This window comes from Rhinatrema bivittatum, chromosome 9 (assembly GCF_901001135.1).
Source record: "Rhinatrema bivittatum chromosome 9, aRhiBiv1.1, whole genome shotgun sequence".
Lineage (NCBI taxonomy): Eukaryota > Metazoa > Chordata > Amphibia > Gymnophiona > Rhinatrematidae > Rhinatrema > Rhinatrema bivittatum.
In genome coordinates this window covers 104,736,478-104,762,575 of record NC_042623.1, presented here as the reverse complement: position 1 = coordinate 104,762,575, position 26,098 = coordinate 104,736,478, and positions in this window count along the sequence as shown.

The window sequence follows — 26,098 nt, the reverse complement described above, 5'->3', positions numbered from 1 at the left end:
TGAGGAAGGGGATGGGATTCATTCAGAAGATGACCTTGACTAGAAAGATGAAGAGGGAAGAGGCCACAATTTACCCTACAACCTATCCTTAAAGCATTTCATTAGTTCTGCTTATTATTAAATATATTTTTGCAATGCAATCACTAAGTGAATATAGCAAAAATGTTTTTAGTGAACATATGGCTATTTTCCCAAAAGATCATGACTTCTTAAAGATGTATCTTTATGAGATAGGGCATATCTTTTTCATTTCAGTGTTAATCAACCAAAGATTTTGGAGATGTCATATAAGGTAATTTAGAGCTCCGCACGGCTCTCTCAAACCAGAATTATATAGTACTACAATATAAAATGCTTACATTTTATGGCTCGTAGCTTCTCAAGATTTGCTGAGTGATAAAGTTTGTATAGCACTGTCCTATAAGAAGCATACTGAATAATTCTTGATCTTCAGTATTGTCATTCCATACATTGCTCACTTTTCCAACACTCTGCATTACTGTTTGAATCTTTACTTTGAGCAATGGTCACACCATCCTTAATAAGATATCCATTTTTGGGAAGCAGTAACCAATGAGCAGATCATTTCTTCTTGATACACTCAGCTTAGACCAATTCAGGAAAGAGGCATATCAGCCAGAGACAAAGAGAGAAGCAGGGAAAATTTTTCTTCAATATATACCTCAAACACTCCCAGATTTCAGGATAACATATTTGTTACTGGAAGCAAACTGTAGAAAAGAGGGAGGAAACTAGTAACTACAGCATGCTTCTGTTGCAGGATCACACATTATGAAATTATAGTAATAAAGGATTATCTGAATTACTTTCTTACAGTGCTTTAAAGTATCTGCACTTTAATTACAATGATTGTGCTTACTTCCATTCTTAGAGGAAAAAAGTTTTCTAATTGCATATTGTAATCCTGTTTGATTGGTTTTATTATTACAAAATTGTTGTATCCAAATATAAATCCTAATATTTATTGGGTTTATAAAAAGATGTATCTGTCCCATCCCAAATAGCAATATTTATTGATTTAGGTCAACCAAGTTAGATTCTGGATTCTGTATTAACTATTTCCTTTATTATGCCATTAAAAGAGTTTTTAGGTAGAAATGAATAGCTTAGTAATTTAACAGGTACATTCAGGATAAATGCTCTGCTTATAAATTCACAGGTAAGGCTTTTGATAGATACACTGTGAACATGTACCATAATTAATTATGTGGATTTTAATTGTTAATGGTGGTGAACAAGCTGTCAGGAATTTAGAGCACATTGCACAGCATGTTATTATTATTCATAAAAATACAAATATCTTTCATCTCTTTAGTTAGCCAAATGCATGAAATGGACCTAACTACACTATCAGACTAACAAAAGTAATGTAGCCAGATTGTCGTGTCCCCCCCCCCCCCCCCCCCCCCCCAATGGCTTCTGCAAAAATGTGTCAGTATGTTTTATACCATGTAAGGAATGCTGTGCTTCAGTATGCACTTTTCATGCTATCAATCTGAAGAGAGAGAGAGAGAGAGAGCAACTTTCGCATCCCAGTGCATTTTGTCAAGTACAAAAAGAAAAATATTGCAGATGAGCAAAGTTTGTGCTTCAGCTGGTACCTCCGCTGCTTAGAAGACATGCAGTATGTCGCAGAGCAGACAGCTGCTTTATCTGCTTAAAAACGTGCATCGTACTTTCTACATTTAAGAGTCTGGATTTTTAGTATGCCCTTTAACTAAATATTTCCTGATCTCACAAGCAAATAAGTCATCCTGCAAAGACATGCCAGAAATTCTGAGTTTGCAAATGGTCACATTTGTGCTTTTCCCTCATTAAAACCCCTTCTCGGGCACACCAAGCGGGCATGCAGCAAGAACTTAATAAAATGCTTTGCACTTGCTACAGGACTTCGAGCAAGAATGGCTCACACTTTTCACTCACGTTATCTTGTACAGTTTAACCCATTTAGTTTCTACCTAGAACCAATGGCACGCACACACGTCTATATTACCGATATATTTTTTAACCTAGGTTTGTTCTGCAGATCGCCGATCAGACTGTCAGTTTCGCACTGCCCCTCCCCATCATGCAGTCTTCCACCTCAGACAGAACTAGAGCAAAGATACATATTCCTGCAGAGCTGCACAAAACTAGTGCACTGGCCAACCCACATGCACATAAACTGCAGTATTTTTTTTTTTTAAGGGTACCATGACGGATCACATTCAGCAGAAGCTGTCTCAAAATCCTGACCCTGCAATGAAGCACAGAAATCGGAGTCCATGCTCCCGTACTGCATCATTATAATCCTGCCTCAGCACATTCCAGCTTCTGTGATCTAATGTACAGAAGGAAGGTGGGAAAAAAACAACAACAACAAACCCCCCAAGAACAATTAAACCTACCTCAGATTCAGTGCTCTCTCTTGCCTTTCTGCACATAATAATTATCCCGCGTTGGTAAACTGAAATAAGTCAGCGGTGGTAGTGTCAGAATGCTCCGCGGGGTCCTTCCTGTAGCAGAAAGCAAATGACCGTAAAAGGACTTCAAGCTGTGACCTCAAAACAAAGCCCAGCCGCTGGCATCCCTCAGCCAGCCCTCGACTGAAAACAGGTTAGGCAGCAGGACGGCGGACAGTGGACATGGCAGCGCCGCTTCCAAAATCGAGCGTTGCGTGCAGTCCGCTCAAGGATTTAGCTCCTTAAATAAGCCGTCATGGGCGCCACCGGCTTCCCTGCATGAAAATGTGAAGCATCTCACTGCAGTCTCTCTCTCTACGCAAGGAACTATCCCAGGCACCCGCACGAGCCTTGCCACTCCGCTCTGAGACTCTCAAATGAGCACAGCATGCATAATTCATGCATTAAAATCCTCGGTGCACTTCCTGCAGCCACTGGTACATCCAGTAATGGGCTATTGATCACCTCTTCGGTTATAAAAAAAACAAAAAAAAAAAAAAACAACAACCGCCAGGTCTAGTATTTGGATTACTGCAAGAAAGAATCTACCAACCCAAATGAGAAGAAGCAGAAACACTACACAGGCAATCCACCCTGCAGCATTCAGGCGTAAACCCACAATACAGCACACGAGATCTGCATACTGCAGCAGCAGGCTTTCAGCTGGGCTCTGCGTCCATTGCTGTCCTTCAGAAAATGCTGCAGTTTATATTGCTGTATGTTTATACCTTTTTTTCTTTGTAGGATTGATCATTTCTTAACTATCGATTTGGAATAGTCAAACAGTAAAACTGCAATATCCGTTTGTTTGCACATTCTGATTTTGCATATGAGTCAAAGTGGTTATAGTCCCAGGCCCCAGTTTCCTGCCCCAGGTCAAGGGTAGATTCAGCGCTAAGAATTGGAAGATTCTGCAGCAAAGTTTCTGAAATTCTGCAGTAATGTGTCATATTTGCAAACATTTACATACTAAAATAATGTAAATTTGTATTTCATGTCAACGTTGATTTCTGATATTTCTTGTGCGTCCAGTTAATTTATTTGGTTCTTTTTTTTTAGGGTAAAAAGCTACTGGTGATTGGCTCTAGGAAAAAAGGAGAGAATAGTGAATAGGGGAGGGTAAAAGATTTGGGGGATGGGATGGAGATCTCAGAGGACAATGGATGGGAGATATAAAGAAGGAGAGGCAGAGGGATAGGGAAAGAAGGATGTGGGATTGAAGTACCACCAACAGAAAGAGGAATCATATGCCTGTGTACATCTGGTGTGCAGCTATGTACTATACAAATCATTCATAAACATCAAAATTATCCAGATATCAGGAAGAAGAGGGAAGGGGAAGCAGACAAGAGGAAAGAAGGGGGAACAGGGAGGGGATTCTAGTAAAAGGAAAGGAAGGAATGAAACACTAACATCTCTCCTCTGTACACAACTTCCTTCACTCGCACTCCCCACATCCCTTCCAAACTAACACCATACTCCCTCAGCTCCTCCCCCACTCCATCCATCAATCCCATCCCATCATCTCACTCTACCTAACCCCTCCCGATGCCCTCACTTTCTCTCTGCCACCTCTATAATGCCCTCACTCTCTCTCTCCACCCCAGTTCCAATCCTCTTTCTCCAATCCTATCAGTTCAAAGCACGACACTGTTGTAGACAGCAGAGGAGTAGGATGTGGCCCAAGGCAATGCTGCTGTCCTCCTAACACAAGATTTCCCAAACCTCTCCTGGGAACCCCATAGCCAGTTGGATTTTCAGGATATCCACAATGAATATGCATGAGATAAATTTGCATATACTGGGAATCTCTGTCCTAACAAGAAGCTGAGATTAATGTGAGATGGAGGAGGGGAAGAGATGCTTGGGCCACAGCTGCTTCCGCTTCCACTTGACCCTGGTCCATGGCTACTCTTGGGGGAGGGAGTGGTGAAGAGGAGCATACCTCACCAATTTAGTAGTCCCATCCCCTATAATTTAAGTATTCCAGGGCCCCACTGTAGTTAATTTCCTCTGGGCTCTGCACCCTCTTAAGGTCAGCCCTGCCGCAGTCTTCAGTAGAGATTCCGCAGAGAACAGGAAATTTACAGAAAGGGGCACATTTTGTGGCCCTTACCTAACACATGGAATCATGGGAGACCAGGGATCCTGTTTATATTTGTTTCATACAACCAAAAAGAGCCCAAAATGATCCTGCATGCAAAATGCTAATATGACAAAAGGAATCTGCCAAACTACTTGTCCTTGGTGAGGCCCCACCTGGAGTACTGTGTTCAGTTCTGGAGCCCATATCTCCAAAGAGACAGAGACAAGATGGAGGCGGTCCAGAGAAGGTCGACCGAAAAGGTGGAAGGTCTTCATCGAATGACTTATGAGGAGAGATTGAAGAATCTAAATATGTACACCCTGGAGGAAAGGAGGAGCAGAGGTGATATGATACAGACTTTCAGATACTAGAAAGGTTTTAATGATCCAAAGACAACCACAAACCTTTTCCGTCAGAAAAAAATCAGAACCAGGGGTCACGATTTGAAGCTCCAGGGAGGAAGACTCAGAACCAATGTCAGGAAGTATTTCTTCATGGAGAGGGTGGTGGATGCCTGGAATGCCCTTCCAGAGGAAGTGGTGAAGACCAGAACTGTGAAGGACTTCAAAGGGGTGTGGGATAAACACTGTGGATCCATAAAGTCTAGAGGATGTGAATGAATGTGGAAAAAAGGATTTGCATTCACAAAAAAGCGGGGAGTAGCTTGCTTGTTACAGCGGTTACTACCCCAAACCAAATAAGCCTGATACTTCACTTTCAATGCATATCCAGCATAGCTCTCTGCTTCAACGGCCGGGGAGAAATTCTGATACTTTACTTTCAATGCATATCCAGCATAACTCTCTGCTTCAACGGCAGGGGGAATGAAGAAAAGTGGATCTATATACAGACAACAACCAACAAGGACTAAATTACATAGTCTGGGTAAACAAATAAGCATGGGTGTAGCTTGCTTATTGCGGCGGTTACTACCCCTAACTAATTAATCTAGATATTTCACTTAGGTGCAGCTCCAACACTGCTCTCTGCATTAATGGTGGGGGTGGAAGGGAAATAGAACCAAAAGGTTACTAAGAGCCAAGAGTAACAGATAAGTATGAGAAAAAAAAAGTGCGAAGTTTGCTGGGCAGACTGGATGGGCCGTTTGGTCTTCTTCTGCCGTCATTTCTATTTTTCTATGTTTCTATGTTTCTATGTATAAACTGTCACCACTCTCTTCGTGATTTATAAACTTTTTTCTTTTTGTTTTATATTTTTCTACAGTATTAAATTTAAAGTTTTTTACCACTTCATCAAGCCTGACAACGTGCTTTGTCAAAACCAAAGCCGTTCGGACTGATCAATCATCTGCGGTTATATTGATCACATAGTGCATCCAGTTTTTCATCAAAGTAGTATTTTAAAGAAAAAGTGTGTCTTTTATTTATTTATTATTTATTTATTTTGGGTTTTTATATACTGACATTCTTGTAGAAATTACAAATCACACCGGTTTCCAGAGAACAAAAAACTTTGCATGAGAGCATTACATGGAACAAAGTGACAAGTAACAATATTGAGCTAACATCATTCTCAAAGTAAATACATCATTCTCAAAGTAAATACAGAGTATAATTCGACAATTATTAACTAAATAAAATTTAAAAACAAAATATTTACAAACGGGAGTTTATAGTTTCTTAATAGCTTTATGGCTAATCATAACTAAAGAGTCTTTTCCCGTGGACGGCTTGACAGTGGCCGGTATTTCGCAACTATATGTTGCTTCATCAGGAGCCATTAAGGAGAAAGGAGAACATTGTGCCCAAAACTGTTGCAACAATGTATTAAATCATTCTGTCAGATAAAACAACGGAGATATCAGACAACATTTTAATGGAAAGAAACAAAGTTACTTAACTTGCTGGTTGTGGTATTTTGGTTGGGAGAGTGCTATCAGATGTTCTTGGATCTGCATTAATAGGGGCAATTCTAGAAGGAGGCAAAGCTTTTCCTTGCTCTCTGCCATTATTACCATTTATTTTATTTTTATTTTATTTTAAAATCTTTTCTATACCGTCGTTCGGTCGTGCATCATCACAACGGTTTACAGAGAGGCACATTTTAAAAGCCCTATGCGTGCCAAAACCTGGAGATGCATGTGTGTCTCGGGCTGGTGCACACTACACAGATTTTAAGATGTACCTGAGTTTGCACATATCTCCTGGTACGTGCACAAATCAAAAAGTTAAAAAAAGGGCAGGGCATGGGCAAGGTCTGGGTGGAGTAAGGGTGGACATAGGCATTCCAGGAAGGCCAATTAAAATGTGTGTGTATTTACGCACACAAGCATGTGCCAGGTTCCCCTATTGTGTAACTTTACTTTTGCTATGGATGAAAAATTAAGTTTTAAAATTAAAAAATCAGGGGTAATTAGCAGGGTTTGAAGGGTTGAGCCTAATAGGCTAAAAGGGAGGAAGATTAATTAGGAGGGTTAGGAAGTCAGAAGCCTTTACCTGGGCAAACTAGGAATGGACTGAGGAAACTGGTAATTGATTCGGTGCATGTTTCTAATAAAATACCTCCTCTTACTCTGTAGAGCTGGCATTTGTGTGCACATGTATGTGCATATAGCCGATGTTATATCATATGCACACTAGCACATTGTCAGGCTTGCTGAAGCGGTAAAAAACTTTTAATTTAATGGTGCTGGCCGTCCATTGCTCCTACCATGTGATAGGGGCCAACCAATGGCACTGATAGCCCCTGTCACATGGTAAGGGTAAAGGGCCATTGGTGCCATTTTGTTTACTGGCAGCCAATGGCCCGAGAGCAGGAGATCGCTCCTGGGACCCCCACTGGACCACCAGGTATTTTAAGAATGTTTTTTGGGGGGGATCGGCAGGGTGGGGGATTCTAAAGAATAATATTTAAAGGATCGGGATGAGTTTGGGGGTTTTTTTTTGGGATGTGTTCCCTATCTCCCCTACCCCCAAAATGATAAGAAAACCACATGTGGGGTTTCCTATTGAGAAAGAGAGAGAGAGAGAGAGAGAGATTAGCCATGATACCTTCACACTAGATAGGTATTTATATCTCTATGGGAGGCCCACCTAGTCACTCGAGGTGAGGTTTAGGTATTAGTGTAGGGGTTAGGGGCCACTTTGACATCAAGCTAGGTTGAGAGAACATTGCACAAATCTCATCTTTGGGTCATCAAATCTTCACAAGAGAGCACTGTTCTGTTCGTACATCTCACTTTGAATGTCAAAGTGGCCCCTAACCCCTACACTAATACCTAAACCTCACCTCGAGTGACTAGGTGGGCCTCCCATAGAGATATAAATACCTATCTAGTGTGAAGGCATTATGGCTAGTCTCTCTCTCTCCCTCTCCCTTTCCCGCTCCCCCTAATAGCATGTGTAAAAAAAACATCACAACCACAATAAAGCCCTATCACATAGCTTTACACAAATGAAAAAGGTATAGTTAAAGCCATGCAATATGGCTTCACAAAACTGTGAGCCCAGCCCACTTGGCCAAAATACTCACCCCAAAACCCTCCCCTTTTTCTCATTTGCATTGCACCAAACGTTATGGTGCTTTCACATGGTTTAATGGCATTTTCACATGCATTAATTGCATTTTTTGCATGCGAGAACACCTTAACACATGCGAAAATGCCATATAGCATTTTGATAAATGACCCCCTAAGATAGCTGGATAAGTCTGAAAAAGCACTACTTAGACGAATAAGTCTTAAAATCTACTTATCCAACTAAGTAAGATACCTGGATAAGTCTAAAAACACCACTTAGCTGGCTAAATAGGGATTGTAGACTTATCAAACAACAAACTTATCTCTCATTAATCAAAATGTGCTAAGGCATTTTTGCATGTGTTAAGGGCTTATCACATGCGAAAAGACCCGTTATCGCATGCGATAGACCCTTACCGCATGCAAAAATGCCTTTAACACATGCAATAGCACCATATCGTATGGTACGATGCAAATCCGAAAAAGAAGAGGAGTTAGGGGCAGGAGTGGGCTGGGTTTACAATTTTGCGAAGTCCTATCACATGGCTTTAATGCCGATTTTAGCTACACCGTTTTCAGTAGCATTAAACCGTGCAATAGCTTGCGTTACGGGGCAGTAAGGTGTTAGCGCATTTCGTGATAGCTCCTCAAAGGCCTGTTTTAGTAGGTTTGAAGCTCCTGGAGCACCAGCCTAGCCATCTGGGGAGAGAGAGAGAGAGAGAGCCTAGCCATAATGTCCTTTCCCTAGTTAGGTATTTATATCCATATGGGAGGCCTTATTAGCATAAAACATGCCCCTTTTGCTATCGCATGCAATACTTATCGCATTTTGATAAATCCAGGCCTTAGCTGGATAAGTAGTAAGACTTATCTGTCTAAGCAGCCATTTTTTAGACGTATCCAGCTATCTTACTTATCCGGGTAAGACTGAAAAAATGCTACTTAGATGGATAATTAGCACTTTTCAGACTTATCTGGCTAAGTAGTGCCTTGCTGCTACTTAGCTGGCTAAGTTGGAACTTATCCTTTTAAGTAGTGACAAAGGTGGTACTAAGCCAGAGAAGAAGATTTTAGCTGGATAAGTGTGCGCAAATGATATTAACTCATTTCTTTACTTCCGGGGCAAGCATATATATATATATTTTTTTTTCTTTTTCTATATAATTTTATTGACAGCAATCTAAGCATCACATCATGTTATGTATGGCTGACAAAGTTAATAAAAACTGTAAATATGATTCAAGTATGTCCATTCATTAATGCCCAAACATCAGTATATATTATACAGGATAGCAGACATTGCAGATCCTTATGGAACATCTGTCTTAATCTCTGTCCAGTTTCATGAATGGTCTTCTATTTGTTCTTGTAGCATGTGGTTAGATATAAATGAAGCAAACCATTTTAGTCTAGTCCCTGAAATGCCAAATTCTTCTAGGCTTTGTATTAATAAATATTCTGTGATCAATGGTATCAAAAGATGCTGAGATATCAATTAAGACCAACAGATATTCTTGACCCACATTGAAATCTCCACAGATTGTATCCACCAAAAATAACAATAAAGTTTCTTTACTCCATTTTTTTCTGAAGCTGAATTGATTAGAATTAAGCAAAGCATTGTCTCCCAGATATTCTGTTAGATGCTGGTGAACTGCATTTTCAATAACCTTTGGCAAGAAATATAAAGAAAATTTGAGCCAGTAATTTTCTAAGGTATTTGGGTCTGCAGATTGTTTTTTTAATATTGTCTAACTGATGCTTTTTTAACTGATTCTGGAAGCATACCTTCAGTTAATGATAAATTAACTATTTCAGATACACGAGGAGAAATATCTTCATGGATTGCTTTTAATGTACTACCTGTGATAGGACTGAGTACACAAAATGCAGGATTCAGTTTTAAGATTATTTGTTGTATTGCGACATGAGAGAACTGCTCCCATTATGCATTGACTTTTGTTGAACTTCTCAATAGAGAGTAAGCTAAAGGAGAGAAACTTATTATATAAATTTGATACATTTTTTGCAAAAAAATGTGCAAAATCATTACAGCGGGAAGGAGATAAGCAGGATATCATATGCCTGCAGTTTTCAGACAGAGGTTTAGTAAGTCAATCCACTGTAGAGAATAGAAATTTAGTGCTATAACCTTCCTCATGAATTTTCATTGTGAAGTATATGTTTTAGTTCTATCAGTAGTTTCCCTACATTTCTGTAGTTGTGATCTGTTCTGGTCTAGGTTTTGATTGGACCTTTTTCCCTCCATTTTCATTTGACCCAACATAAAGCCTGTATTTCTTCTCTTAATTTTAGTGAAAACCTGGCATTTTTTTGGTTTATTTTCAATTGTATATTCTGAACCTGGGACAGCTCATCTGCTATGCTGAGAATTCTTTCATTCCATTTTGTTACGATCCTGCTCGTGGAGCCCAACCCGCAAGCAGGCCCTTCACTTAGCCCAGGTCACCGCTGTTGTTCGCTGTCGCGGCCTTGCGCCACCACCAGGACTCTGCTGCTGCCGCCGCTCCTTCCATCTGCGCGGCCTCAAGCCACCGTCAAAGTCATCCTTTGTGCTGCCCTGAAGCCACCGCTGCCAATGCCTTCTATGCGGCAGGGGAACTGCTCTTGTCTCTGCCCTCGCAGCAGGGAAGACGCTGCCACCCAGAAGTCATCTTGCGGCCTAGTGCCGCCGTCGGGGCCTGTTCCTTTGTCTGCTTCTCGTGTGGCATGGACGCCACTGTCCTAGGTCCTGTTTCCTCTCTGGACCCTCCTCTAAGCACCAGTGCATGCCTCTTCACAGTATTTAAAGAGCCAGTGGCGGGAAAAGCCCGCGGCCCCCACCAGAAGCAGTCAACATCCTGTTTCCTGCTTCAGCCCTATAAAAGGGCTCACTTCCTGATCCTAGAGGCCTTCAGATCGGATCCCATGGTTGTCCATGTTCTTCTGTGCTGGTCCAGGTCCTCCGTGGGCTTCACTTGTCTTGATGGCTCTTTGTTCCGTGTTCCTGGTCTCTTCATCCTGATATTCCTGGTCTTGTCCTTCGTCAGAGCTCCCTCGTCACGTTCCTAGTCCTGATGTTCCAGGTGTCCTGATGTTCTGTGGTTCTGCTCCTTCGTTGCCTGTTCCAAGTCCTGTTTTTCCAGATGTCCTGATGTTCCATGGTTCCGTTCCTGAAAGTCCTGTTGTTCCAGATGTCCTGATGTTCCACGGTTCTGTTCCTGAGTCCTGATGTTCCAGATGTTCTGGGTTCCTGATGTCTTGGTCCTGATGCCTTCGTCTTCACCTCTGCAACCAGTTTCCAGTTTCCTGCGTCCAGCTTTCCTGGCGTGCCTCCGTCGTGGTCCCTGATATGTGGGGCTGCGTAGGGCACTTTGTGGTACAAGGCCTTCTTCTCATCTGCAACGCTAGCCTCTGGAAGACCCTTGTTTTTAATGTTCCGAATTCCTAGTTCCAAGTCTTGAATCCTGAGTCTTGAATCCTGTCCCATCTTCGGAGTTCCTTGCCTGCTTCCGTCCATGCTCAAGACTCTGCCAGAACCTGCTCCACTCCAGCGTGGTCCATGACCAGCCATGGGCGGCTGTGTAGGGTGCACCCTGGTGCAGGCCTCTACTGAATCTTTGACATGTTCCAGTCTCAATTTTCACTACTTCGCCTGGAGTCTGCTTCGCACAGCGTGGTCCCCGACCAGCCATGGGCGGCTGTGTATGGCGTGCTGAGATACAGTTCTCACCCAGTACTTTCGCCTGAGTCCTGAAACCTTGCCTGAGATCTTCTGAGTAACCTGAATCCTTGTCTGAGTCTTCTGAGTAACCTGAATCCTTGTCTGACTCCTTCCAAGTTCCAAGTCCTCGTCTGAGTCCTTCCGAGTAACCTGAGTCCTCGTCTGAGTCCTTCCAAGTTCCAAGTCCTCATCTGAGTCCATCAAGTTCCAAGTCCTCATCTTGTTCCTGCCCTCAGCCTCCATCTGGCCTCATGCACTCGTCGTTCCCAAACGGCGGGTCCAAAAGGGCTTTTGAGTGGCCGGAGGGCTACTCCTGAGATCAGCATTGTGTTGCTGGGTCTACTTGGTGCATGTAGGTCCAGCAGAGGGCTGATCCTGCTTGGTGCCTGTTCCGAGTTCCTTGCTTTAGTTCCAGTCCTGCTTTGTTCCCGCTCCACCTGTGCTTGCATGCGCTCACCTCCCACGGTGTGGCTCGGGGCTCCTCTCTGAGTCGTGCCGTGGTTCAGGGGCTCACATTGTCCCATGAGCTAGCGGCCATGCCCGCATCAGGACCTGTAGGTCACAGTCGCAACAGGATCCAAAGGCCTCTCAGCCCTCGGTTGCAACATATTTGGATACAGCCATAGCAGTGTTCATGTAAACCCTCTGGGAACAAGGAAATACCTACACTATCTGAATGTAATGTGCGAGGGAGCTACCAATGAAAAGATGTGAGCTAAATCTAAATAAATAAATAAATAAATATTATATCCAGGCTTCTAGTCAGCAGGTTGCCAGAGCATGGTTCTCATTCTCATTCTTCAGCCCTCTCATTGGAATCCTCCTTCCAGAGTTCATCTTGCTGCATTGACTCTAGCAAATTTTTTTTTAAATTTTATATTCCACGTTTTTAGGCATTTCTTGCTTTTTCAGATCTGCTGATTTGTCTCATCTAGTCTTCCTCTTTCCAGTGTATGTTTGTGCTTCCAACTGTGTTCTTGTTTAGTATTCCTTCCCGGCTTCCTACCTAAGCCCTGCCAGCCACCAGCACTTGAGGACTCAATCCAAGGGGAAGGTGGCCATCACAGGCAGAAGACACCCTGCTGCTGTTCCAGCTGGAACCCATCCAGCTCGCCTTGCCAGTATACCAGCTACTCTTGGCCTCAGAATTGCACCTCCGTCTGACTACACTGTCACAATATTATAGTAAATCCAGCCTACTTATTACTATTAATAATGCATATTTTAGATTAAATTGATACAGAGAGGGAAATACTGCCTTTGATGAAACATAGACATACATTGTACTGCAAAAGGATTATATTTACATTGGGAGTGGTTTATAGTCTATATCATTACCTAAACTTGAGAGAACTGTATCTTTCTATCAGAGAGTTGCAGATCAAATTAATAAAGAAAAGAATGAATAGGCCTTACCACTTTTGTGAAGGAAGTATTAGGGTGCTAACTGGACTGTACCATATTATGGAGCCTAGCATGCAAACATTATTTAAATATAAATAATACCACTTAGTAAGCGATGCACTAATGTTAATGTTTACAAGCAACATATTTGTCTCAGTAGTACATGCATGCTATTAATATGTATATTAACCAAAAAAACTTTAGTATGTACTCATTAATAATGTCTGTGTGCTTAATAGTGCGTGAACAATACATTAATTTGCATAGTTGTGCTAAACTGTGCATGTCATGTTCTCTTTTCCTCTTGGATTTGCCTTCTTCCTTCAGAACTGTATAAATGTAATCCCACTCATGATGCAGGTTGTTGGTGCTGTTAGGGAAAGCAAGAGAGTAAGAGTAAATGGATCTCAAGAGAGGAAGTTAACCAAGGACAGAGAGCAACCAGACCTAAAAAATGTGCACCAGCTATCTCAAGTGCAGCAGGGAGAGGGTGAGAAGGAGGAGGATAACTCTGAAGCGCTGCTGGAAAAAGAGGCTGCTGAAGGCACTTGAGAGGCAGGTGTAAAACCTTTCCAAGGAATGTTTCACTTTACTCAGGAAGAGAACATACTTGAAAACTCCATTCTAATCTTTGGTAAATTCTCCACTAGAAAGCCATGGTGACTAGGAAGCAAAGTTGGCAAATAGCAATATTAGATATTATCAGCCTCAGATTTTCTAAAAGAACCATCAAATATTTGAATAGGAAGACATCAAATGGGGCATCAGAGCAAACATCCAGCAAAATCAAGGCCTATGAAGGCAAATGGGAGTTAACCACATCTGTCCAATTACCATCACAATACTAGAGCAATCCCCTGCAGAAACTTTGAGTCCAGATATCCTCCACTGCCTCACTAAGGCTAGGGAGACAGCATCAACAGGACATCATAGGTGAACTGGTGAGTTACCTGTTTTATAAACGTATCAGTTAAGATCAAATAACAAAGGTCTACTGACATTCCTTGCATGGGTTTTCTTAAAACTAAAATGTGTTTATTGAAGCCACAGGAAGCTACAGATTAGCAGAGGAGCTAACTGCTTGCCTGAGATCTACTGGAGGGTTGGGGACAACCATGAGCCAGGATCCTTGTGATACCTGATTTCTTAGGGCACTCACAGATTTCTGGGGAAGGGAGATGTAGGGTAGGGGCCTTTCTAGAGATGAGCCAGACTTTTCAGAAGGAGGCTAAAAGGATGCATGCATCACTATTTCTCTTCCCAGATCCACTGAGTTTGTGGAGATTCCTCCAAACTACCACATGCACAGGACCTGTATGTGTTGACCCCACAGCTGCCATGGGGAAATAGTTACAAATTAACCCATATAAGCAATGTCACCTGGCTGGAGACTGTAGGAGCAGTATTCAAAAGTATTTTACACGAGTAAATGCATGGCTTGAAAACTGGCCCCCTCACCATATGCAGGTAAAAGTACATGTGCTGTTTGACAGCATGCATACTTTTATCAGCATAAAAAAATGGGCAGAGCTGGAAGGAAAAGTAGGGATGTAGGTTCATTTGAAAAGCCATTAGCCAATATCAATGACATTGTCTATCTTGTTTCATTTCCATGATAGAAAACCCCCCACAAAATCTAGTTTTACTTTCTATCGTTTATTTTGCACACTATTTGCAAATAATGCACACAGGTACCCCAACAAACATCCCAACCTGGGGGTCTCCAGAGATCCCCATCCCACTCTCTCCCATCCGTGGAAGTGGCCGTTTTTCCTAGAAAATGTAATATATATATATATATATATATATTTTTAACTGTGGTCACAGGCTCTGCCCCCAACCTCTCCCCTTTGTTAAAACATAGCCCTTCAGGAGCCACACCCTCCCACCACCAACCCTAACCCTCCCTTCTGACTCTTCCCAGAGTCACCAGATCCTGGTAGTCCAATTGGGGGTCTGGCATGACCTCTCCATTCCCAGACCTGTCACATGATAAGGCAAAAGGCTGGCTGGTGTCATTTTGGAATATGGTGCCAGCCAGGTCCAGGATAAGAGGAGTCACTCGGGGCCCCCCACTAGACCACCAGGTTGGATTTGGAGAGTCTGGAGGGAGAAATGTTGGGAGGACTGGCTAGGGTGGACAGTGTGAGTGGGGGGGCAGCTCCTACAGAGGCTCTGTTTTAACAAAGATGTAAAACTATTTAAAAAAGGACTTAAGACCTGGTTATTAGGGATGTGCAGACAAAAAGTTTATGTTCATAAGTCCATAAGTCGAAAAGGGGGGTCAATTTCGGTCAATATGGACATATGGAGAATTCCATAAGTTGAGTCTATGTCCATACGTGCACCGGTTCCCTAAATAAAAATTTAAACCCCTCACCCTCCTTAATTCCCCCCCCCCCCCAAGACTTACCAAAATTCCCTGGTGGTCCAGCGGGGAGTCAGGAAGCCATTCCTCTATTCCTTTGCGAGGAGCACGTGACGTCCGCGTCACGTTGGAGTGGCGCGGCCGTCACGTGGTCCACCGCGGTTCCGCTCCCGGACCCCTCGTTGGACACAAACGGAACTTTTGGCCAGCTTGGGGAGGTCAGGAGGCCCCCCCAAGCTGGCCAAAAGTTCCGTTTGTGTCCAACGAGGGGTCCGGGCACGGAACCAGCTTGGGGGGGTCACGTGGTCCACCGCGGTTCCGCTCCCGGACCCCTCATTGGACACAAACGGAACTTTTGGCCAGGTTGGGGAGGTCAGGAGGCCCCCCCAAGCTGGCCAAAATTTCCGTTTGTGTCCAACGAGGGGTCCGGGAGTGTAACCGCGGTGGACCACGTGACGGTCGCGTCACTCTGACGTGACGCGGACGTCACGTGCTCCTCGCAAAGGAATAGAGGAATGGCTTCCTGACTCCCCGCTGGACCACCAGGAAGTTTTGGTAAGTCTTGGGGGGGATTAAGGAGGGTGAGGGGTTTAAATTTTTATTTAGGATCAACGATCGCGATTTCCAACGTATTCAACATAGCTATGTTGAATAAGTTGGAAATCCGATCGTTTTCGCCTCATCACTTTTTTAAGTTAAAAAAAAAAAAAAGTAGCGTTTTACATATAAGTTCAAAACGAATGCACACCCCTACTGGTTATATAAAGAAGAGTTTGGAATGGAAGGTGCTATGTTACAATGAATAGTTTACAATCGGAAGTGCTGTGGTAAATGAATAGTAATGTTTATTTTATAAGGAATGTTTTATTTGTTTAAATGTATCATTTTTATTTTATGTTTTTATTTGGAATGTATGCTTTTTACTATGTATAGTTTTCCTGTAAACCAATTTGATATTTATTGAATAGCGGTATACAAAAAAAAAAATGTAAATAAAAAAAAATGGTAGAGATTGAGGGCAAGGCCTGTGAATGGAGTTTTTAAAAATAAATATTACATTTTCTGGGGAAGGGATCTCTAGAGATCCCAAGGGTCTTACTCAGGTTTTTCTATCATTTTGTTTGGGGAACTTTTGCTTTTTTAAAGTTTATTTTCCTTTTACATTGGTTTTTTTTTTAGGTATCAGGAAATGGCATGCACTATTTGCAAATAGCGCGTACTATTTTCCAAAACAAAAATAAGGAAACAAAACAGAAAACAACAATTTCATAAGTTAAACGACAGAAAAAACATGCCACAAAAAATGTTGCATGCATATCCCTAGGGAAAATAAGTGCAGAGATTGCATTTTCAAAATCATCATGCAGACTTTCAAGTGTGTACCTTGCACTTGCTTCAATGCAAGTGCAAAGTACACAGGTACATAACTGCCAGTAGTATGTGTGCCACCCATATTTTCATAGGAAAACTCCATGTGGATTTCCCTTTTGAAAATAAGCTTGCAGGAACAAAATACCCATGGGCCTGCAAGCACCTTTTTTACTTCCCTTTTGGTCATCAGTGCCAAGAATGATTTATCTCTACTCTCAGACAACACCCATCCAAGAGAGTTTGCAGGGAGGAAAAGGCATTGAATAATAGATTTATTTATTTATTTATTTAAGACTTTTATATACTGACTTTCTTGATACAAATCAAATCAACTCAGTTTACATCGAACAAGCAGTAACTATAAACAACCAATAACAAGGGACAAATTGAAAGGAGTATAAAGTTACATTATAACAAGGATATGTTAACTTGGAGTAGGAAAAAAGAGAGGGCACGAAGAGAAGGTAAAAAATACAATGGAGTATAAGAGGGAGGCGAGGAGATCAGAAGGAGCCTCAGCAGCCCCAGCACAGGCTGGAACTTATCAGGACTTCATCAGAAGGGCACCGGCAACCATCCCTTGCCTCTCTAGGAGACCTCTGTAGTACTGAGGCACAAATACTTGGATGAAATAAACTATGATAACTTAGAACAGTCAGGAAAGAGATCCAAATTATAATTAAAATAATTGGTGATGTGAAAGAGGTCACCCAAGCCCTGATTGCTGTCATATTTCAAGGATCTGAATATGTGCAGGGCTCTTTGGACAAACCAATCACTGCAATGGAAAACTTCAGGTGATCAATGATTTCATTGGCTGCCTCAAATCAGGAAATCCACTTCCATCTGTTCTACCTCATTCACTCTCTCCAACCATACTGAATCAGCCCTGTTAGAGGACCATGTACCAGAGATGACAAGACTGGACTGGAACATCAAAGTTTTTTGGGACAAGAGACCATCGCATCACCATCCCTCCTAGTTCCAGCTCTGTGCCTTCAGTGGGGGACGTGACACTCAAAGACTACAGCCTAGGATACAATGTGAGCTCCTTACCACTCTGCCACAATATCTGTCTTGTTAGCTATTGGTTCTATGAAAGCTGACCCTACTGGACATTGAAAACATACTGTCAATATTGTATGGACAATTCTGCCATTCCATGCAAACATGTAGGAAAGCCCTTAATTTAAGAGAGCTCAAATCTTGTGCCTTGTCAGTAAAGTGTGCAACAATGTTTTAAAAACAGGTATATTTGGGAGGAATTGGAGAGACAAACCTTTTGAGAGAGAGGAGGCGTGAAGGACTGCGAAGGGAACCCTGTTTGAATACAGGGAGCCTTGGGAGCGGAGAAAAACATCTTACCCTCGCGCCGACCCCGCTGACGTCATCCAGTGGCGACGGGACTCCCCAATAAAACCGGAAGAGCTGCGGTGTCTAACCGGAGGAATTGGAGAGAAAAACCTTCCGAGAGAGAGGAGGCGTGAAGGACTGTGAAGGGAACCCTGTTTGAATACAGGGAGCCTTGGGAGCGGAGAAAAACATCTTACCCTCGCGCCGACCCCGCTGACGTCATCCAGCGGCGACGGGACTCCCCAATAAAACCGGAAGAGCTGAGGTGTCTAACCGGAGGAATTGGAGAGACAAACCTTCCGAGAGAGAGGAGGCGTGAAGGACTGCGAAGGGAACCCTGTTTGAATACAGGGAGCCTTGGGAACGGAGAAAAAACATCTTACCCTCGCGCCGACCCCGCTGACGTCATCCAGCGGCGACGGGACTCCCCAATAAAACCGGAAGAGCTGCGGTGTCTAACCGGAGGAATTGGAGAGACAAACCTTTCGAGAGAGAGGAGGCGTGAAGGACTGCGAAGGGAACCCTGTTTGAATACAGGGAGCCTTGGGAGCGGAGAAAAACATCTTACCCTCGCGCCGACCCCGCTGACGTCATCCAGCTGCGACGGGAATCCCCAATAAAACTGGAAGACCTGCGGCGCGCAGCTGCCGGCGCGCTGCTGAAGCCGCACGCCAAAGGGGCGCGCCCCTTCTGAAGCTTTTTTTGTCTATCTTAATACCCATTTATGGGTAGGAAAAGAAAGACAAAGTTTGCTACTTCATCTATAGGAGTCACACCAGCTAGAGGCCCGATGGACTCCCATGTGGTAAGGCGAATAGGCCATTTTGAGAGACATTCTATACCTGAAATCTCTTTTTCATCAGGTTCACCAGAGAGTCCTGCCATACTACAGACATCCCTGAGGTCGATGGAGACTCCAAGTTCCGACCAACAGAGGTTGGAGCAAGGGACTGGGGCCTCAATGAATACTGATAATGCTAGAAATATAGAGAATGCTGATGTGCAAGAAAGTCAGGAAGTGTTGGTACCTCAGGAAATAATACCTGGGGGAAATATTGATATTGAATCTCAAAATGTTACTTTAAGTGATATTTGGAAGGTTCTAATGGAAGTTAAGAAAGCCTTAAATAATTCTACCAAGCAGTTTCAGGAAGATATAAGAGTGATTAACAATAAGAGACCAGCAAGTAACTAGATTGAATATGAATGATGAAAATATTGGGAATATTAATACTCAGATAACAACTTTACAAGGAGCTAATAATGCCTTTATTAAAGATAGCCTGATTATCCATTGACAGTTAGAAATGTTAGAAAATGAAAATAGAGCTAGAAATCTAAGGTTTTTGAATTTTCCGATGTCTAGACTGCTATCAGCATTTGAGTTGTTGAAAAAATATTTGAATGAGATTTTGTCAATTTCAAATATTGATGAAAAAAGTATTTCTAAACTGTATTATATCCCTAAATCAAAAATTCAACCTCAAGAGGGGGTAGAAGAATTAGACACTATACAACGGGAATCTCCAAATTTAACATCATTTCTTGAGGCATCGATTGATGATATCCCATGTAGAGCCACACTGGTAGTATCTCTGTGTAGAGAACAGGATGAGTCTAATACTGCAAAAGTTCTTTAGAAATAAAGACTTTCTTTTTTGTGGACGAAAAGTCCAACTGTTTCCTGATGTCACACGAAGTACTCAGTTACGACGAAAGCATTTTCTTTTATTAAAATCTAGGGTTTTAGCGTTGGGAGCATCTTTCTACCTTAAATTCCCATGTAAATGTCTAATTGTTCTTCAAAAAAACAAATTTATATTTCTAGATCCTACCCATCTTGAGGTATTTTTGACGGACAAAGAACAGGGCTGAGAAACTGTAGGTAAAGTAAATAGTCTCGTTTTAGTATAATTATATACAATTTCCTATAATTTGTTTATAAATTTCTGATTTATCCTCCCAATATTGGGGACTTTATTTCTGAAGTACAGAATATATGTTGTAGTGTTTTCTTTTATTGCATTCTGTACTGAAGTTATTTTTCTTGATTTTTTTGCAAATGTTATAAATTTGTTTTAAAATCTCAATAAAAGTATAAATATAAAAAAAAAAACAGGTATATTTGGTGAACCATTTGGTCGGAAAATGTTTTAATTGCATATAAAAAAGTGGAGCTTTTGGGCAGTAACAAAGTGTGTATTAGTGTGTAGTGGGGATTAGAATCCACTCTCCTATTTTCCCTGTGGTCATGCTGAGATTTTATAGATAGTTTTTGCATATCCTGCTCCTCCCCAGCTTTTGGGCCATCCTGTTGTTGGAATGGGTCTCAGCAGTATAAATAGCCACTGAGCAAGTGCAAGAGTCAGAGGGTTAGAAAATTATCCCTGGATCTCACAGAGAGTTAGCATAGGAGAAGACTTGGGTAGGTCCTCAAGGCCTACTCAGATGAAGAGGTTTTGAGACTTAAGAGCTTTTGAGAAGATTGAGAGGATTTTTGCTGTTTTTGACTCAGCTCCTGACTGAGAGGGAGGATCCCCTGGAAGGAAGAATTTAATTCCTGTTTTTGCCTCTTTTTACATCGTATAAATATCATAACTCAAAGTAATCTGAGCCTTCCTTCCTTCCATACTAACGCTGGTTTTCCTGTTCTACAGTATTGCAGGAAGGAAGGTGCAGGTTATTTTGTATTAATGTTTATACGATGTAAAAAAGAGTGAATACTTGTTTATAAAAAGTATCATTTCTCCAGGATACAATAACAAATTTCATCAACAAAAATGTGGTCCTTCACTCATATCGTTGATGTCTCGGCCTCCTGAGGAAGCCTGAATAAGGCGAAACAAAAGGTCTTTTGTTGAGGGGAGACTCTTCCAATGCAATATGGATTAAACCCACGATCAAGGAGAACGTTGTTGGAAGCCTAATGGGAGGGAGTCTATTAAAAAATTGAGAATCAGACCATTTACTCAAAGGTGTTTGCATCACATTTGGACATCTTTAAAAAAATAAATAGGATATTTGAGACTTCAAACATTTTCTCCTGGGACATTCTAAGTACCAAAAACATTTCTATGGACATTTATATGAAATTCTTCTAAACGAGGTTTTAAGAAAATATAGTTTTTCAAATTTTAAATTTTTGATACATTACTAATAAAATATATTGTTCATATTGTTTAATATCTTGTTATTTGCTTACTGTAGTTTTTTATCAATTATTTTCCATTAGTGTTCTTTTTTCACTTTTTGCCTGCTATACATCACTACCATAGCAGCTATATATATATATATATATATATAGCTATCTATCTATCTATCTATCTATATATATATCTATATATATATCTATATATATATAGCTATATATCACAATAATTGCAAAGTTTTAGCTAAATAAACATAAAGAAAAAAATCACAATCATAATCATTCATTATTTTTTTTTTATGATGGCAATTTATAAAACAAAGTTATAATACAAAAATCTGCATCATCTCCAAAACTACTTGTAACAGAAAAAGCATTTTCAATGATTAAGGCTATTTTTGGGTACATCCTGAGGGAAAACACTACCTTCAAGCACAATCTATAGATAATTTGGCACTACCAGGCTCTCTGAACATATACTTTTCAACATGACAAAATCTCATTCCTGGCAGCTCTTAACTAAACAGAAAAGAGGAGTGCATTGTGTGAGCAGAGACCATGCTGTGAAACCAATTGGATAAGACCTGAAATGTTATTTTAACCTTCACAAGAAAGAAAAAAAAACAACTCAGTGCACCAATTTCTGCTCTATATGTACTGAACGCTTTCTCTAGCCACATCATGAAGCAGTATGCGTCTTGCATGACTGATGATAAAGTTTACAGCAGAGTGGTTCAAAGCAGAAAGGACTGAGCACCTGCAACCTGCTGTAGAATTAGACTAATGGGTTGTCCATTGGAATCTGGTCCTTTCAGTGATTGGAAGGGGGGAGGTAGGGAGCAGAGTTCCCACAGAAGTACTGCAGACTTGGTGTGAGTAAAAATATTTCTAGGAAGCTGGCAACCGTGCCACACCCCTGGAAATCCTATCACCTGCCTCCCCCTTCTTCAATATCTGCATCGTTCCCTGGGAGAGTTGGGGACAGGGTGGTGTGGTTATGGCACACTCTCCCACTCCCACTCTCCCACTCCCCATTCACTCTTGCTCTTTTTTTTACGCCCATTCTCTCCTTTCATTCCCTCCCCTCCTTTCCTCTAACCCTCTCCCCTTCTCACACTCTCCCCTTCCACTCACCCCTCCCCCTCCTCTTACACTGCTATTCTCTCCCCTCATACCCTCTCTCTCCTTTCCCTCCCTACTTTCCTCTTACGCCTTCTCACCCACACTTCCCTCTGTACCGTCACCCCCCTCCTCTTCCCCTCCCCTCAGTCGCACCTGACACTCTTACCTCATGGGACTTCTTTACTGGCGAGAGTTGGGAAATCTGCCAGCACTTCAGAATTCTCCACCATGTGAGATATTTTCTTCTGCTGGTTGAGGCTGAGGGACCCAGCCAGCACCGTCATCTTCTCTAATCACTTTTAATCACTGTGCATGATTTAAAAATATGTAAACCTTACTCCACAAGCCAGTTCGCCACAGGCAAGGAAGTGTTTGGCAGGTCAGTAAGAATTGTTCTGAGGGCTTAGATGCAGCCAGCAGACATAAGTTGGGGACCTCTTGCTTAGGCTGTCTGACTGCAGTGGAATACACACTGTGGGGTCCTCTTCTGCTGCCAGCAGGATGGGCTTTGCAGGATGCCACACCTTGGTTTCCTTTTTGGGACCTGTGAACCATGCAGCAGGCCTTCCTCAGTAACAGTTTGCCTGTGGGAAAAGAAACCCTGTGCTGTTTTTTTTTCTGCTATTGTTGCTGCTGCTGCTTTTAGGGCATGAAGATCCAGCAAACGGTGCAAGCCAGGTTCTTTCTTTCAGCCCACGTTGGTCGATTCTGAAACTGCCATGGCCTCCTCCTTCCTCCAACCCCATGCGGACTGGATGTCTCGAGAGTAACTTTAACTGGGGTATCAAGAAGGGCCAAGACCTTTTTTTTTTTTTTGTGAGGGGCACTTGTCACTCCTTTTCTTTTACCTCCCGTAATGAAACCACTACAGGGAAGGAGAGGAGAGTGGCAGGGAAGGATAATGAAAGAAGAACCACAAAAGGAGTGAGATGAGTGTTGCAGGGATAGGAGGGAAATGAGAGGACAGCTGCAGGGGAATGAGAGGAGAGTGTTATGCTCAGGCTTGTGAACCCTTGGCCGACAGGAGGATGGTATACCTTTCAGACGATCCGTAGGTTCTCTCGTCGGGTGGCGAGGCAGAGCAAGAGACAGGACCGACTGACCCTGGGCACTAGAGACTGATGCGACTGCGGAGGCGGATGAAGAGACGGGAAGAGGAGCTGCGTCTTCACCCCTGGAAGTCTGTGGTCCCTCAGGAGGAGCCCGTAGGGACCCAGACCTCTGGGACTTAGGCGGACCTTTGAGAGGTCAGGGTGATGGTGCAAGGACTGACTGGAGCTTCGCCCTGGAAGCCCGCGGTCCCCCCGGGAGGAGCCCGTAGGGACCCGGGCCGCTGGGACTTAGGCGGGCCCTTGGAGATGGTAGTCCAGAAGGAGTCCTAGGTCGAGTGCCAGATGGTCGTCGCTCACCAGTCCGAGGTCACACACAGAAGGATCACCACTTACCAATCTGAAGTCACGTTCCAGAGAATCACCACTTGCCAGTCTGAAGTCGTACACCAGAGAATCACCGAAGTCAGGAACCGGAAACGTCAAGACGAAACAGGAACAAGATCCAAAGCTCTAGGAACTCACCAAAGCAAGCAGACGAGACTACGTGGAACGTTGCCAAGTCACTGGATGAGCAGAGGAAGCTGCCTTTTATACTTCCCCTGCTCTAGCTGATAGAGAACAGGTGAAGCCATTTAAAGGGATTAGGTCCCTTTAAATTTGTAGAGGAGGTGCGGCCTCGTGCCTAAGGATGGTGGCGGCCATGCCCCGCGAAGGAGAGACGCCGCTGGATGCCATGAGGGGAGAGCAGGATGGCTCCCCCTGCAGCGAGCAGCACCGGAGGTCGCGCGGGAGCGACGGCCCGAATCGGAGCCCTCCCCCGGGGCTACCACGGTGAAGGGACGCCGCGGCCAAGGTAGGTGGCCACAGTTGTGGGGGAGCCATGGCCGCGGAACACAACAGAGAGGGGCAGGGGGGAAGAAAGCTGCGGGATGAAGAGCAGAAGGAGTGAGACAAGAGCTGTAGGGCTAGGTGTTTATTTTATTTTTTTATTTAAAAAATGTGTAACCGGCCCTTCAGATATTCAGGGCAGGGAACAATGTACACATCCATAATAAAAACAATAATATGAGAGGAAAGCTGGAAAAACAGAGAGTGGAGGAAGAACCAGAGAGAGAAATGAGTGTAGAGCTGCAGAAGCAGAGAGCAAAGAAACGGAAGGATGCAAACTCAAAGGCGGGGATGAGGGAATTGCTGCTTGTGTTAGAAAACAGAAATATATTTCCCCACTCATCCATGGTTCACTAAAAAACCCCTAAAAAAACCCCAACCCCTGGAGTCCTCATTATTGTAGAATTCAAGGCTATAAAGTATCAAGAACTGGGACTGTTGTGCAATTCATCTCTCTAGAGCGAACTAAAGCACGATTCCACTCTGCACTGGCTGGCACTAACTCTCCTAAAACAATCTACTATTTAGCTACAAAAACAGAGTGGTCTTTGTACTTTGTTTATACTGTCACCAATGTACTTTAATAACACAAACATAATACTGCCAACATAATGGACATCCAGTGAGAAGACATTTATGTAAATTAACAAAATTCTGAAGTAGTCACTAATGGTAGCTGTTAAGGATAATCTTTATTTGAATGTTCCTATTTATAATTAATTCCTGCACATGTAAACAAAAGTATTGTATTGTTGCTGATTGCACAGATAGTCATGAAATCTGTGATATAAGTATTGCTTTACTAGATATTTAGTAAGTGAAATTTTGTATTTAAATAAGCTTTTAAGATCTTCTGGAGTGACTTAATTTCCATGAATATTTAAGCTCTTAAGACATCCGCAGTCAAGAGAGCCGAAGCGTGAATAATGCACAAAAAAACCCTTCTATTTGTCTTATAGGCAGCATCAAAGTAATTCCTCATGACTTGGCAGAGATTCTCAGTTCATCTTGCCCACACAACTGTTGCATTTCCTGATGATATAGCTTCCCTTCCTGAAAAGGCTTTGGATATTATGCCAGCAAATTCTCATGTTCTCATTCTTGGCAAAATCCCTGTAAATATACTGTATATAAAATTAGCTAATGTATATGTGTTGGTTATTTTGTCAGTCATTTGTCAAAAATCACCTATTTTCTGGGAATTTGAGGGGCATCTGTTGATAGATTTGGGGTCCTTCAACTGACATCATCAATTCATATCCAAAATGGATATGTAGAAATGGACATTTATAGAGAAATACCCCACATGTCTGAGCAGCAAACACTGCATCCTAATTGCAAACAGCACTCATTATAGTGGAATAAAATACACAAGATGTCCATAGTATATGCTACACCATCATAGAGAATGCAAAAGGTAGATAGTTCTGGCTGAAGAAAACTGATGAACACTTAACTGCAAACAGCAGCCATGTATCTGAGCCAGAGAGCCAGGGTATGTGAAACAGGGGAACAGGGAGAGAAACTGTGTGTGATAGTGTGAGTTTGCATTACTGAACAGCTGTGTATGAGAGAGAAAAACTGTAAGGCTGATGCAATGTCATGTGTGTAAAAAAACATGCATCTAAAGTGGACGCAAATG